General features: G+C 41.0%; 1 protein-coding gene across 1 annotated transcript in view; it reads right to left on the minus strand.

Annotated features, from left to right (window-relative positions):
• RORB (RAR related orphan receptor B) overlaps positions 1–12,433 on the minus strand; it is a 157,514-nt gene that overhangs the window by 130,621 nt on the left and 14,460 nt on the right. The window lies entirely within an intron of this gene.

Consider the following 12,433-nt stretch of genomic DNA (forward strand, 5'->3'; position numbering starts at 1 on the left):
TTACTTACTCCACTCCCTTCATGCAACTGAGCAGCAGGTGGATCATGTCCCTGATTTTATCTGCTGCAGCAGTAGAGGAAGAGGCAAACCCATGCTGCAGAGACTTTTACTTTATTGACACACAACTGTCATCACTAAGAAGAAAAAGAACCTTAGCCTCCTAGTTCTTTAAAAAGAAATCAAACCACACAACTGACTTAACTAAAGCAAAATGCTCTGGTCTCCTGCTGTATTCTACAAAAGAATCTTGGAAATATGACTGCTTGCTGCCATGGTGTTTGAATAGGGTTTCTCCTGCTTGCAAACCTTTAGCTAATAATGAAAAAAAATCAATATACTCTCCCAACTCGTTATAATGTCTTCATTTTACATTGCCAAGAGTTTAATAATGCACAGTAGGTATTAAGGACAGACTAAGCACATCTTGTTTATGTCCTTCAGTCTTTTTACTTTAAACACACAAACACTGAATTACGTGCTTTCCTCTGATTTTGATGTACTGAAGCAGGGATGCCGAATCCTTGGGGACAAAGCATCCCCCCCATTTGTTTACCGGGGGGGGGGGGGTGACTCAATGTTCGCCATGTCAGGTCAGAAGTGCTAGGAACACAGCAGCATCCCCAAGAAGCAGAGCACCGGTGCATCTTTTGAGCCCTTGTGGCTCGGGAACTTCTCCTCTTGCCAGCAGCTGCATCCTGCCCTTGCCCAACCTACCCGCTCTGCATCTTCCCTTGGCTTTGTGGAGCCCTGCATGGACCATGGGGTGAAGTGTGATGGGAGGGGCTCCTTGAGGCCCAGTAGTTGACCTGCTTCCACTCTCATATGGCGTTCCTTGGAGCTGAGGGAATTCTTGACCCACTTCATTTCTTCTCAGCTATGCTGCCCCACCTTGCCTGAAAGAAGGAGGGAGGGGGGAAATACTCCTATCTGTGTCTGGAGAAGGAGAGGGAAAACAGTCCCTGGCCCGCGGCAGCAACAGCAGCAGGAGGAGCCACTGGCCATTAATGCCCTGCTGCTGCCACGTTCCTGGATCCTCAACCAGGCACAACATCTGGACATGATGTGACAGGTATGGTGGTGCCCCCCCCATCTCATTCACAAGCTGGCATCTCTGTACTGAAGTTTTTGTTAAAAGGGAGAATTATTATTTTCTTATCTGAAGATTACAAACATAATTTTCAAGGTAAAACAATTTTCCATTTCCCTCTGATAGAATGGCAGCACTGTACTAAGCTCACTGAGTCACACGAAACAAAACAAAATGAAAAGGGAGGCAAATCCTGATTTTGCTCTACAGTATGAGACCTACCAGACAAGCTAGTCTTGCTTTAAGGATGGGTGAGTTCCCCCTGGCTCACCTTGCAATTTGCTTGGTTTTTCCAGTCTTTCTCAAACATAATGGCTTTATTACAGTAATCCAAGAAAGTTTAGAAAGCTGAGGCTCAAGTGAGCTTCTGGACAGTCCTCCACATTCCTCCTCTTTCCCAAGCAAACATGGCCTTGCAGGATCAGAAGAGAAGATTGCCAAGGCAGACGTATTGGATGTGCTCAGACTTACTCAGAAGCACCTGTTGTCACTGGGATGCTTAGGAGATGTTGTTTCCAATGCCTCCCAGCTTCTCTGGAAAGTGCTACCATTCCCATGCATTCCAATGAAAATAGATGTCCAGAAGTATCCACAGGGGCAGTAAGGCCTTAAGGGTGGAGTCAGCAGGGTCTCTGCCACACTGCTGGTTCCCTCTCTTCACATTATGAAGTTTGCCTGGGAAAGGGCGAGGGCTCTCCCTGAACCTCATTAAGGTTGCAAATCAGATTGCAATAATCTTAATGGCCCCTGCCTGAAACCTGGGGAGCACCTGCCATTCTGCGTAGACAATACTGAGCTCGATGGTTCAATAGTCTGACTCTGTATAAGGCAGCTTCCTGTGATTGGGGGACAAACCACGGAATCCACTGTATCACTGCTTATCTTCAGGTGTGTCATTAATAGACTTTACTGTGCAGAGAGGCATCTTGCAGCTGCTTCTAAGGTCTACAATGAAACCAAAACCCCTAAAAAAATTAGATACTATGTTGTAAAATTTAAAACTTTTTATTTTTTCCAGTGATCATCTTCTCTCCCCCCCCCCCCCCCGACCATCGTATGTGCTTTCAGAGCATATAATAAAAGAAACTGAACAAAATAGATTCAGATGGACCTATTACTGGTAATCAAATTAGCTGAAGGCAGAACCAAAGATGTGTAGTTCAGTTACATAATCATGTTGCAATACACCTGTGCTATCTGTATTACAAAAAGTAATAATATTTAAGAATATGGCTTTTTATTTTACTTCATTTGGCTCTACTGCTGTGTTGATGTAGATGGCTGACCTTTTATTTGAACTTGGCTGGATAAACTGCATAATTCTATCAGTGTCTATAAATCTAGCTGCTTAGCAACAACAGCAACAATAGTTTTCAGCTGAGCAATATGATACAAACTATGGAACAAACTAGTTCTCTTGGTGTGGGTTTCTGCAGGAAGTCTATCAGATACTTTGTATTATTGAACAGAAGGAAATGGCAAAGGGACTCAGCTTGAATAAGCTGATTAAATAAACATAGATATTTATATTATTAGAAACCATTTGGTTCTCTTTAATTTTCCATATGGTGGCAGAAGATCAGAGTTTATACAGGTCTTTAAAAAAAAATGAAAGCCACATCTGGATGAACAGAATATATATATTTTTATATACACACACACTATATAAGAATATGGAAAAAATGTTTTAAATATTCAAATGTTTGTAATATCAGGAAAAATCAGATCCAGGTAGCTGATCCTCATGAAATAGGAACATTTAAACGAGGAAATTGGGAAATCTAATGGCTGAAACCCTTAGCATGTGTGTTTAATATGAGGAACAGTGTAAAAAGGGAAAAACAATCAAACACAAATTCATACACACAATTGCTTACAAATATCATCATCTGAAGGATAGTTTACCTGTTTTTTTTAACTAATGAAAAACGTATTTCATAATAGTGCCAGCAGCACATTAAAGAATCACTCATGTGCTGTGACTGAGATCAGAATGACACAATGCACCGCAGCTACTTCCTTTCACAGCAATTTAATTGACTGATTCCCACTAAAAATTCTCCAAATGCACACAATAGCTTCATGTTGTGTTTTTAGAGTAGCGCTACTCAGGATCCGAGGGGAGCTTATGTAATGGGTACAACAGGGGATGGGTAATCAGGACAAAAACTGAGCAAACTCTGCTGGATACGATTCATGTGGGTTACACATGAAAAAGGCCTGTCGGGATCCATTTGTAGGGCTTGGCAGTGGGGAAAACATAGGCTTGTTCATTTGAAAGTGTGTTTTATTAAAAGCACGGTTCTCATCTAGTTTGGAGGTATTTGTTTTTTAAAAAGAGGCAGGAATGGGGATGCCTTGATTTTATTCACACTAACATTCACGAGCAGTGTTTTGTTTTTTAAAAAAGACTTGTTTGTTTCTAAACAGTATGATATGATATATTTTAGAAAGTGACAAAATAGTTGTATCAAGGTGATAGGACCTCTTGACTACAGAACATACATAATGGAATGTTAACACGCAGCACTTAAGCTCAGCTGTCCATTTTCAGAAAAAGTCCAAGTCAGCACTCCCCCCGCCCCGGCAGAATCTTTTTAAGGATTTAGAGAAGCAAACGGCAAGTATCAATATTCCCTGTGCAAACTCACATCTTTGTTCTGCTCTGTCTTGCTCACTCTGTCTCTTTGAATTTCCTATAAAAGCTAAATTAGGTCTCAGGGGCATTGCCACACTAAACAAGGATCTCTTCTAGTCCATTGTGATGGAAGTAAATGTACTCTGGAGGGAGATGTACTTGAAGGAGAGGCTAAAGTGTCTCCCCTAGTTTTCCAATATTTAAACCCACTTGCTTCACCCTCCCTGCAAAACAGGGTTGGGAAAAGGAAACTCTCTTCTGCACAGCTGCAACATTGCATTGTGATAATTTACAGTACCAGACTGGAAATTTCCCCAAGCAAATAAATTAAAAACTATCAATAACTATCAACTATCAATGATCAAGCATCATGATCATAATTTTTCCACTTTCTTCAATTTGATTTTTCAGCCTCTGAGTCCTAAAGAGTGAAGAGAGGTATAACTACCATGTTGCACTAGGAGAGTAGCAATAAAGAGGCAGGCTAAAGCAGAGGATGGGATGTGAGTGTTTTCACATGTTCATTGTTTTAGGAACTTGTTTAGTATTCTTGTGTAGTACAGTGGTACCTCGGCTTACAGACGCTTCAGGTTACAGACTCCGTTAACCCAGAAATAGTACCTCAGGTTAAGAACTTTGCTTCAGGATGAGAACAGAAATTGCACAGCGGCAGCCCCATTAGCTAAAGTGGTGCTTCAGATTAAGAACAGTTTCAGGTTAAGAACGGACCTCCAGAACGAATTAAGTTCTTAAGCCGAGGTACCACTGTATTCTCAGTGGTGCTACAGATGGTCAGTACAATGCAGGAGTGGAGGCCCTCGTGCCTGGAGGGCAAATACAGCCTTCTAGATCTCTATGTTCAACCTTTGGGACTCTCTCCAGGCTACACCCCTTCTTGGTCCTGCTCTGCACCCTCCTCAAGTGCTTTTGCCTGGCTGGAATGTGCCCCTGAACTGTGATAAGGCTTCCTGGCCTAGATGGACAGGTCTGGGTGTAGGAAGTTCTGTCTTTGACTCACAGTCTGCTGTACAAAGGTGAATGACACTTGCTGTCAAAAGCTAAGTCACATAGCTTGCTTGGTCAGCTTATGTGGGTGGCCCCAACCACCATTGGGATGTGGTCCCTGGGAGATTCCATGCAGGAATACAGCTTTTGAGTTGAAAAATGTTCCACAGGTCCCTTAGGCCAATGCTAAGATGTTGGGCAGAGGCTGATGGGAGATGGAATCCAGAAAAAACTGGAGGGTCACAAGTAAGGATGTGCACATCAGACACAAGAGCCACCTTGTATATTTTTTTTTATATTTTTGGGTAGCAGCCCAATGGGTTTTGGAGGCAACCAGTGTCTTTCCAATTCAACTCATTACTGGGGCTCTGCTTCCCTCTTCATTACAATGGGAAATATAAGCTCAGTGGTAACTTCCCCCCTTTTCACAGAAGTGGATGAAATTTACAGGAACAGCAGCCCCTTCAATGTGAATTGAGCCAGTCAAATTGTAGGCAGACCCATCTGGGGTTTTGTTTTTTAAACCATGGCACCTTTATAGTTTGTTTTTTTAAAATAATTTTTAAAAAGTCTATAACAAGTGCAGTTTTTAATGCCTCCCTCAAATCACCATAATTGGAATGCCCTGGGAAATAATACACTGCGCCTAAAAGCTAGACCTGTCTGTCAAAACAAAAGATCCTGCCCACCCCCTCCCCCCTCCCACTCTGAGCATTTCCCTGGTCAGCTTCACTTCATTTCTTAGGGGGTGGGGGAATGGCCATCTGGTTCATGGGCAGCAAACAGCGCAGAACAATTTGGATGCTTAGGGAATCCCTGATCCAAATTGAAATATACTGTTAATGGCTCTATCTGATTTAGAAATGTAAGGACTTGCTTCAAAATTTGGGGTAAAAACAAAGCTGATGCAAAAGTTCCCCACCACTGCCCTTCAGGCTCCACAAATATATTTACTAGGAATTCTCTAGTGAACCATCCATAACATATTCAATATTTCATAGTATATTATCAGTAGGCATCTGAGAGTATTTGATTACCTTAATATATGACTACTAATATATGACTAATTTGCACTTTCTGGAAAAATATGCAAACCAAAACACATTTGCACCACTCATAATTTGGTGGTGCAGTTTTCCATCAAATAATGTTTACTATAATGTGTATAAAATGCAGAAATTATATTTAGGAAAATTGCTTGCTGAAATGTGTATATCAGGCAAAAATGCACACAAATACTGTGTATTATATTAGGAAAAATACTGAGAAACCTGTGAAGTGTAGCTTTCAATTCCTTATGATGTCTCAGTCCACTGCAAGGGTAGGTTTGGAAGGCATGAAGTCAAGCCTGTTACAAACTGCAAGGAACTCCTCAGCCTAGCATTCCAAGCCCCTGGTTATAAATGTCAGCCTATCACAGATATTTTACGCTGTTTTATATTTGGCAGCTAAGAGTACTGGAAGCTTCATATTTGATACACAGCACCATTTGCTAGTTGCAGCCCTGAAGAATACGGGAAGCTTCCTTACAGCATGCCAGACCCTAAATCCATCTATCTCAGTATTGTTCACACTGATCGGCAGCCGTTTTCCAGGGTTTCAGGCAGAGTATGTTCCCAGCCCCCTCCGAATAACCCAGAGATTGAACATGGGACCTTCTGCATGCAAAAAGCAGGTGCTCCACCACTAAGCGGTGGCCTTTCTTCAGCCAGTGATCTTTTAACATTAATGCTGTGTAGGCTCTTGAAGCCTTCATAGTGGAGCTTCTCCCTCATTAGCATTTTGCACGCTCTCAAGAGGGGAATGTTTGCCTTTTTTTAGCTTCAGGTACATGGAATGTTGAGACAGGTATTGTTACACCATGAACATCTCAATGAAGTGAAAAGAGGCTGGCTGGGAACAGTATTTGATTAATATTCCAAATCAGTCTTACAGGTATTAGTTTGGCCTGTTATTTACATCACTTTCCAAGATGGCAAAGTTATACTGTTGATAGATAGATGATAGATATATAGCAAAAAATCATTATGCTAATTGTTATGTTGCTGAAACTTTTCCTTTGAAAGTAACAATGAGATAAGAAGGAAATGAATAATCAGACACTGTGATCAACTTCTATCCTCCTCTCCAAGCCAAGGATTTTGTTTTATCTCTCAAATACAACTGCTTTTGCTGTTTTCTCTATTTCTCTCCAAATACATTTCTTTTAAAAACTATTTTCTATTGCAGTCCCTTTGATAAAATCAATTTACTTTATCATCAGAAAAGACAATATTCATGTGGGCTTTATCTTACTGATTAGCATTCATAACTCTGACAACTCAAATTCTGAAGGCCAAAGTAATTGCAGAAAATAAACCAAGAAGAATAAAGACACATCTCTCATTCTACATTATGAAATTGGACTGAGGGTGCAGACTCCTCCAGACTGGTATTTTTCTTTTTCTTTTTTTGCAGGTGTGTTGGGCAAAATGTCATTTATGCAATAATAGTGCATTGGTGGTGGACTGTCCAAACAAATTCTGCTTTATCAGTTGCTTTGGGACAGGGAAGCATCTCCAAGGTCTTGTGAGGCCTCGGATGTGACTTCCAGTGCTTCACAAGGCTCCGGATGTTGTGTCAGGATTTTTTGTGGGTGCTCGGGCACCCAGAGCCCCTAGAGTTGGTTTGGGATGCTTTCCCAGTGTTACTATGTTATTGCCATCATGAAGGGCATTAATGCGCTACAGTGCAACAGAAGCAGGACGACCGCCTCATTAGAACATAACAGTCTGCTATATCAGGCCAAAGTAATCCTGTTCCTGTAATGCCAGCCAGGTGCCTGTGGTAGCCTGCAAGCAGGAGTTGAGCGCAAGGGCAATCTACCCTCCTGCCATTTCCAGCAACTGGCATTCAGAAGCCATTCTGACCATGGAGGCAGAGCAGAGCCATCCTGGGTAATAGCCAGTGATAGCCATATCCTCCTCCATGTATTTGTCTGATCCTCTTTTAAAGCCAACCAAGTTGCTGTCTATCATTGTCTCCTGTGGGAGTGAATTCCATAAGTGCTGTGTGAAGAAGTGCTGTCTTTTGTCTGTCCTGAATTTTGGTTGCCCTTCTCTGAACCTTTTCAAACTATACAAGCTCCATTTTAAAAGCAGCAGCAGCAATGGCTCTCACTTTTGAATAAATTTATTTAGGAGGAAGATCCTAAGAGATAGATCAAGTACAATCATGGATGGTATAGCTAAAAAATAGTGAGACATCTCATAAATATATTTGGGGGGAAAGGATGTGAAGGGCTGTGAAAAGGACATGTTGTGTGTAGAGCGGGAGGAAATGAGCAAATATACACAGAGTTAAGCCTCTAACTTGTTGAAATGCAGGACTGCAGCCAGTGTAGCTGCCTCTGTTTTTGTATAACACTTTGTGATACATCTTAGCATGTTTACATTTTTTCTGACATGCACTCTAATACCAGAAAACTTGATGCCATGTCAAATTAATATAATGAAATCTTTGGCGGGGGGGGGGGGATGGAGGGACTCTAAGGAGCTGCAGCACAAGTGTCTCTCATGCCATTCCACTATTGTGTCCGCCAAAGCCAGGAAAGAAAGGAGGAAGAAGAAGGGGGGGGAGAGAAGCCACCCCCTTGCCAGTCCATTCAAGCCCTGGCCTTAACTGCTGAGATTGCTACCAGGAATTTCAATTAGTGCTAACTGCAGTGCAGGATTTCGCATTCCCCCACCCTTTGCTTTGTTTTTGGGTCTTGTGGAGAAAGTTCATTAAGAACTAGATGGAGACCACCAACTTATTTAACAAAGCCCTTCCAAATAGACATCATGTTATTAGCGCAATGACTGGTCACTTCCAAACAGCAGGGAAAATCTTACAGAACTACAGTACATGAGTCTAAATGTGTTGGATTTATACGTGGGACATTCAGGTTGAAATCCATATACCCATTAAACAAACAAATAAATAAATCCCAGTTCATAATCCATAGTTTTAATCAATTGCTGTTAACCATTTTGAGCTCCCTTGAAGAAAGGTAAGAGTGACATGGTTTAGATAGTAAATAAATAAATAAATAACTATGGCATGGCACTCCGCTTTCTTCCTCTGTGAATAACCTACCACACAGCTTTAGTTTACTTAGTGAAATGAGATAACAATTGTAAAACAGCTCATAAATGCAAAGTGCTATGAAAATGATCATGATAAATGATAATTCTGATTCCATAAACCAATCAGTCATTTAATTTATGCTAATTTTTCTGGCACCGGTGGTATGAGATTCTACAGTCCACACACAGTGTTTTATTTGTGGTTCTGATCTCAATGCCCTATGCAACACAATTAAGATATTATAGCCCAAAAGATGCAGAGGAATATACAAGTTATTTATTTTTATTTCCCTCTTCTTCCTTTTTCCTACCCATATTAAATATGATCCCTCTGTTGAGATTTTCTGAGGCATAGCCAGTCGTAATTTTGAGACTATTCAATGTGAAAATTATGCAAAATTTTTTTTTGTCCTAACAGAGAGAAGTGAGCTATTAACAATTCCCAAACCCTTAGACCCTTAGCTGGCTTTCAGGTGACAAAGAAGTATATAACAAGGCAGTCTTAGCATTTTCTGAGACACCAAACAAATCAGCACACAGTGGCGCCAACTTGGGCCCCAGATTGTGGGTGCCCAGCTGTGCGCACGTGTGACATCACAACATCACTTGCACCATCACGTGCACACGTTGTCATGTCATGACATCACATTGCATGCTGCTTGGTCCATTTTAAGAACTGGTGACTTTGGAAACAAACTGCAGTGTTACCAAAATGTGAATGTTGTTCAGCTGAAGTATTATCAAAAACATCTGCTCTTCATTCATGATTTTAAGTATAGTAGGAAGCATTTAATACACTCACCCACATTTGTGTCTAATTAATCCAGTGATCAGGGGCAGCCCATCTATTTACGCCAAACAGGCAAACAGGAAGGTATTGCCCCTGCTACTCCTCCCCACGAAGCCTCACTCACCAGGGTCATGCAGCTGAGATGGCTGTGGAGGCTTCCAGCTAGCCTTGGCTGGATGCCGCCACCTGACCCTGGTGGTGGCGGCAGGGGTGGGTGAGGAGACCACTAGTGTGCCACCCTGTGGGATTCCACCACCCAAGACGGCTGCTTCACTCTGCCAGATGGCTGGACTGGCCCTGCCAGCGCTACCTGGTAGTTGTGGATGGCATCCTTATACACACAAAGCTCACCAATATTTCCCGATTCACTGTGAAGGAAGATGCGACTCCAGACACTCAATGAGAGGCACACAAAGGCATGAATGAGACTTTTGAAAAATGAATAGGGAAATCCGTACACACATGAACTCACTGAGCTCTGGTTCAAGGTCTAATGGCTGCAATTCTGTATGGACATTTACTGGCAAGTAACTCATTGGAACTTACTTCAGAATAAACATGCAAAGAATGATTCTAAATACTAGGAATGGACTGAACATATTTCCATTTCAATTTATGAGGCAAAAGTAGTTTTTTCTTAGAAACCCCCCCCCCCCAAATTCTGATGTCATAGAATATTATATTAACTTTGATATTGTTCACTATCATTTTCTCCCTATATGCTGCTACCTTGCACTCCGTCTCCCATCAAATTACTGTCCCTTCTTTCAGAATTTATCACATAGTTGAGCCCAACTAATCACTAATTACAGAGTAACCAGGGTGATATCTCAGCACTATGTACCAAATTGGATCTGGCTATGTGATGACATCACTGAGGCTAAACTAAGCCAGTTCAGAGAGAGGCAATATTTACTCAATAAGCCACACCAATCATCCCAGACCCAGCCTGCTTGGTTGGGATCATTTTGTAAATAAGATGGTGTAAATATACTACGCAACCAGTTTTGACCACAACGAAGGCAAATTAAATAAATGCTTCCTTAATAAGTGAACATTTTCAAAGTTGTAACTGAACAGAAACAATGGCTTTGTTTATCCATATATTGAGTAAAAATTGGAGATTCAAAAACAGCCACTCTCCTGCTGGACTGGTGAATTTCTGTTTTACAGGTTCTGCTTCTGTCACTGAGACAAAACCCGTTAACCCTTTAACTGAACCAAACATGTGATTTGCATGATTTGATATTGATCATTCTTAATTTTAGCAATTGAAATGAGGAACATTTTTCATGCCGTTTGCATGCTTTGCATGTTCCAATATTGCAGAGCTGAAAAGTTAGCCAGGGGATAAGGCCTGACATTTATACAAATGTTGAAGTGAACAGCGTAATTGTACCATTTGCCCTGTAAACACAACAATAGGTAAACAAGGATGGAAGGAGATGAAAAAAGGAAAGGGAGAGCGGTGGCGGGGGGGGGGAGATGAATGCCTATTTCCTGTATTGGATGCAAAGCCACATGCAGAAATGAAGACAGCTACCTGCAAATTGTGGTGCTTCCCTTTTCTTTGCCAATGGCAATTATTGAATAAATTAGGAAGACAGCTATAGATATAAATAATATGCCACTAAGAAGCAATGGCAGAGAGGAAGCCCATCATAGTCTATCATTAGATTATTTTCACAGCATGATCTGACCCCATCCTTTTGCCCTTCAGAAGTTATTAGAAAACATGTATATTTGCATAACGGAAATGCAGATCAGTAAAATCACAGCTTGATTTTAAGCAGGATCCCCCCATCAAAATCAATATGATGTAATCCTATGGACCATCAAAATCAATAAAGCTGTAATCCTGGATTAGGGTGTTTAAATTCAATGGGTCTTTATTTCTGAGTAAGCAAGCATGCCACTGATTGTGAATAATTTAAAAATCAGATAGACATCCTAATCCAGTCGAGTGATCCACACAGTTTCTCCTGGGCATGCCAGCTGTAGCAAGCACACAAAAGGCTGAGGCAGTCAAGCAAGACGACAACTGTTTCAAAGCTATGGTTGGCAATAATGCACATGGAACCATATGTTTCTCCCCATTCTGATTTCTGTGCAACAGATTTAAGGAGTCACAAGCACTGAAGCAATTACACACAGACTTCCACCATGCACAGGATTCCCTGGATGAGAGCAGTGTATCACTTTAGATCTGTACAAATGAATATTTTGTAGTTTGCAGAATTTATTTTGCATCTATCTGGAATGTTTATTAAGGCTGCAATCCTGTACACATATCTAGGTCTAAGCCCCGTTGAACTTAGTGGGGCTTGCTTCTGAGTAAACATGCATAGTATTGCACACTAACAATTATTTAAGGGATCACAAGGACTGGCTTTTGAAGTGGGGAGCTTCTATCCAGAAGTAACAGTATTTTGTTTCTTGAAAATGTAAACTTTAAGGTGCAATTCATAAAATTGGTTTAAGCAAGGAGCAGATGATTTCATTTAGAGTTTAATATTGCCACTCCATTATATTTCTGCTTCAGACTTAGCACAGTGCATTGTTTAAAATTAGATATTTGTCAGTGAAGAAGCAATTTTGAAAGATAAGTTGGGAATGTCAATACAAAAGGTAAATCTTAAAAATGTAGTTCTTTTGGATTATTCAGGTGCAGATACATAGAACTGGTGTGAGGAAAAACTCCTACTAGGATCAAACTGATATCTGTAGACTATATCATTTTCTTCATCAGTCACAGGTGCCAAACTTGCTTCCATTTAATATTTAACATCTTTATACTAGTTAAGCCA

The sequence above is a fragment of the Podarcis filfolensis genome (assembly GCF_964270895.1).
Source record: "Podarcis filfolensis genome assembly, chromosome: 11".
In the NCBI taxonomy this organism is placed as follows: Eukaryota; Metazoa; Chordata; class Lepidosauria; order Squamata; family Lacertidae; genus Podarcis; species Podarcis filfolensis.